This window comes from Alnus glutinosa, chromosome 1, assembly GCF_958979055.1.
Source record: "Alnus glutinosa chromosome 1, dhAlnGlut1.1, whole genome shotgun sequence".
Classification (NCBI taxonomy): Eukaryota; Viridiplantae; Streptophyta; class Magnoliopsida; order Fagales; family Betulaceae; genus Alnus; species Alnus glutinosa.
In genome coordinates, this window is record NC_084886.1 from 24,510,380 (window position 1) to 24,515,134 (window position 4,755).

The 4,755-nt window shown below is 36.4% G+C and overlaps 1 non-coding gene across 1 annotated transcript; it reads left to right on the plus strand.

The window, feature by feature from the left end:
* The first annotated feature begins 3,306 nt into the window (after positions 1 to 3,306).
* On the plus strand, positions 3,307 to 3,413 carry LOC133858982 (small nucleolar RNA R71). The gene has a single exon (XR_009898652.1). It is a non-coding gene; the product is annotated as a small nucleolar RNA R71 (small nucleolar RNA).
* The last annotated feature ends 1,342 nt before the right edge of the window (positions 3,414 to 4,755 follow it).

A 4,755-nucleotide genomic window follows, 5' to 3' on the forward strand; every position in this document is an offset into this window, starting at 1 on the left:
GCTAGTTTGACTTCGTAGCCTTTTTTACTTGAGTAAGTAAGCCCCTAGGGATGTTTTACATCTAGTGCCCTAAAACCACCTGGTTTGGGAGTCACTAGCCCAACACTCAGTACATAAGTCAATTATAAAGCTTAAGGGAGTCAAGCATTGCACAGCCGACACAAAAATAATGAATAAAAGTAATTGCACATTTAAACCTTGGTTATATTCATCTGATGGAACTCCTGTGAGTTTTTGGATACACATGCTTTGAGAAAAATTGAAACCTCATTATTCTATGTTATTAACACCTTACACTTTTGAACATGTGCTGTCTTAATTTTTCAACTATGAGTCGATCGATTTTTGATAACATGATGATGTGATATTCATTTTGTTAAACATGCTCATGATGTGTGAACCAGGTGTTTTAATGCGGATTTTTGCTCAATTGATAATACAACATTTCAATGTTTGTGGGTATCATTTCTAGCAAACCCTCACGAGACTTCACTCGTCCACTAGGAAGTCCTAGGGGTTTAAAAGGCTTGTTGCATATGCTAAATGCAATCGTTTCTCCCACGAAAGAGGGTTTATGTTTTATGCTTTGATTTTGTTTTTCATTTTGTTTTGCTAAGGGACTAGTAAAATGTAAGTTTGGGGGTATTTGATGTGTACTAAATAGTGTATATTTGGACCCCATGATTTACATTAGTTAGACATTTAGCCTTGCTATTTTCTGATGTTTTTGTTAGTTTTTGTGTTTTTGTGTTTTATAGGTCAATAAGAGAGGAATGGCAAAAATTTCATGTAGAAATACTTGGAAATTCGGAAGTCCCAGAAAGTCGATTGATCGAACTCAAAAGTCGATCGATCGAATTTTTCCCGAAGTCGATCGATCAATTTTTCCCAGAACTGACTGTTGCAGAAGCGCGTCGGAATGCCCAATCAGGAGCTTCTCCATGACAAAAAGCAGTTCTCCCTCTGATTTTCGTAGCAAAACACGCTGGTTTCGTTACCTTGATTGTCTCTAGCAAGAGAGGAACCCTAGAGGGGGTTAGAGGAGTCATTTTACATAGGTTTCTAACCCTATTTTTCTTCTATAAAGCCATAGTCATGCCTCCTTATTGGAGGGAGTTCTCAGAGCAGTAGCTAGGTTTTCGTGCATTTTGTAGTTTATTTGAGTAGCTATTTTCTTTAGATACTTCTCTTTGTAAAGCTTTTCTTCTATTTTTCATGATTGTTCTTCAAGTTTTTGTGGTGTTCTTAGTCATGGGAGGCTAGAACTCTCAACTAAGGTTGAGGATGAAACCTCTCCATTGATGACACTCACACTCTTGTAGTACCACTTGCACATTTAATGCTATATCATTATGTTGTTTAAGTTCCATTCATTTAATGCTTTATCTTTTGCAATGAATGTGGTTAGTGGTAGAAATAGGACATTTAATGTGTTTCAACCGATGGATACATTGTTTTTTATCGGTTTGAAAGATGATATCTATTGTGATTTATTCTTTGAATGGATACAATGGATGATTTGATTTCAAATGGGTACTCTTTGTGATTTATCTTTGAGTTGGATTGATTGAATGGTTCTAAAGTTGATGGTTAAGAGACTTGAATGACACCCTAAGCTTAATGTTCTTTGGATGTTCAAGTGGAAACCAAGAGTGTGAGTTGTTAGAGATGGTTTGGTGAATTCCTTAGCCTTAGTCCTTTTTTACATATTTCATTTCTTCCTCTTTACTTAACATTTTTTGTGCATGTTTAACCCTCAAACTCTTGGAACTAGGTTAGAATGAGGTTGATTAAACAAGACACTGATTTTTTACCATTTCCCTGTGGATTCGACCTCGCACTTGTACACATTATATTGCAAACGATTCGTGCGCTTGCGAGTACTCTTTTAAACTCACAACATGATGAGTAGTCATGGCTTTCACTATCATATCTAACTTCCTCTCCAAGGTAGCTTTCTGAGTTTGAACTCCGCCATTTATTATCACTTCAAATATGTCATTTTCTTTTGAGTCCTTGCCTCCCTCTGAATGAGAATTGTTGAGAGTTTTCCTTTAAAGTCTTAAAGAGTTCTATGGCCTCCTCGCTATTTGAAAAATAAAGATGACTTCTATTTTACCAAGTGTGTGATAGTGTGCAACAAAATATTTAAATTGCCGAATTTAAATGACACAAATATTTTGTTAACAAAGTGGAAACTCAATTAAGAGAAAAACCACTTCGGGGCAGCCAAACCCAGGATATCCACTATTCAGAAGACAAAGCTAGTTACAAAGCAGAAGCACTCACATACCCTTACGTAATCGTCGTATCTTGAACTCTGACGTGTAACCCAACACGAACGCTTCCCAAGCAAGTCACCTACTTGAAGGGGTCTTCAATGGAATCATTTACCTTAGGGCCAACCCCTAAGATAGACTTTAGTTTCAACACAACAACAGCACTTGGCAACGGCTTGAGAGTGAGCGAATTAGCACAATAATTCCTAAAATATTCTCTCTACGCACTAAGGAATTCAATACCGAATTCTTACAAATTACATGCCTAGGGGCCTCAATTTATAGACTATAGAATCCTAAATCACGTCTGATACGATTTTCCTAGGCCGCATTCAGACGGTAGCTAAGGGCGTCTGGATGGACAATTGTGCAATCGGCTTTCCAAATTTGCTTGAAATTCTTTCCTGAATAGGGCCGCGTTCAGGCGGTGTTGCCCTAGCATCCGGACGGTTGCGCTTCAGCTGTATACAATTTCCATATTAAGGTTTGAGCGTCCAAACCATGGAGTCTGACGTTTGGACGATTGAACATCTTTTGTATGACTTGCCTTATCAAGGATAGCGTCCGGACGGAATAGCCACGTCGTCCGGATGGTTGCAACTATCTTCCCATATTTGTGTTTTGGAAAGAAATCTTTTGACTTGTCGAACACTAAAAGGCATTCGAACAGGTTGCTGAAACGTCTGGACAGATGCAACCGAGAGCAGTTCGAAACTTCTGGACACAGAGGGACATCCGAACGGAAAGATCTCGTCGTCCAGACGGATGCATGGGAACTAAACAACACTGTTTAGAATCTTGCACAGAGTCTTCTTGAAGCTTATAACTGAGGTGTAGACTCTAAATAAAACAACATCCCTGTATAATAAGCATCATTACATAGAAGTGATTTGTCCATCAGAATGCAGCCAATCACAAACTAACACTATTTTTCTCCATAAGCATGCCTCCACAAGCTAAATCTACAAGACTTTTGTTAGAATCATTCAAACATTCATAAAAGGCTTCTACCTTATCGTCTTGAGATAGGTTATGATGTGGGCATTTTAGGAGTAGCTCATTGAAGTGCTCCCATACCTCAAATAATAGGTCTCCATCTTTTTGTTGGAAGATTTGAATCTCCATCCTCAATTGCCTAGTCCTTTGGGCTAGGAAGAACTTTTTCAAGAACTTTGTGGCCAACTCTTTCCAATTGTGAATAGACCCTGAAGCCAAAGAATTCAACCATTGTAACGCCTCGCCTTTTACAAAAAGGTGTAAGTGGTTATATCTAATAAATCACGTGACATTACTACATTAGAGATGATAAATCTTGGAGCGGAAAATATGTGTATCTTTTTTTCTTTTTCGAAAAATAAGAACAATTCCCTTTTGACACATCAGAGCATTTAATTAAAATACTTCAAACTAGAGAAATATAAACAAGGTGTTTTCTACATAATAAATACACACAAAGCGTTAACATCTGTGCCACATGCGGCACTGATACTACCTAACTAATGCTTTAATGTAATACTGACCATAGTGTAAAATATTACATTCCTGGGAAAGCATAAATACAAGTCTTGATATTATTTATATAAAGATAGACTAAGCAAGGTAGTCTGTTATGCAAAAGATGCAGTAGATAACCTCATCCACACATATCAGGATCAGCATAAGGATCGTGATAGTCTTGGTACTCCTCATCCTCTGTTCCTGCACAATCATTTATAAGATTGTTGAAATTACCACAATCTCATATACACATAAGTGAGTCAATTGTTTTCAATAATATAATGGTTACTGATTTATTTACAAATACATAACGCAATGATATGATCACAAATTTATGCAAATCTTATTTATTTTCTTCTTGCACTCCTCTCGTTATAGCCTATGCTCGGTTAACAGGTTTCCTTAGAGCCTATGCTCCTTCAACTATAAAGCTTATTTTGTTTCTGCTGGAGACCTATGAATCCAGGATCATATTTATTAAATCTTTCACGGGACCTTTGCCCCACTGGTGGCCTATGCACACCAAGTTCGTATATTAATCAAATTAGTCACAACAGTAAAATATGCAAAGATCCATTCACATGCATACAATTAAAGAAATCTGTAAAAATAATATTATAGAAATCAGCATCACTCTCAGTAAGTAATTTGTACTTACAGTTCTTTGCTTCCAAAGTTGTTCCCATACACACAAGTATTTACTGCAATACAATTTTATTCATGCGATAATAAATTAGCACATAATGCTAAGAATATTATCTTAATGCTATTTTAAACATTAAGTTGGCATATAAAATAGATTGGCAATATTATTACCTAATTTTAACACGAGCATTACCACGATATTTATTTTAAATACTCTTAATTAATGTGAGCGTCATAACATCCATATATACATTTTGTACAAAGTAAAGTGAGCATTATTATGGCATCTATTTAATTAATGCATAAAAAACCTTTAAACTAAAATGGGCATTAT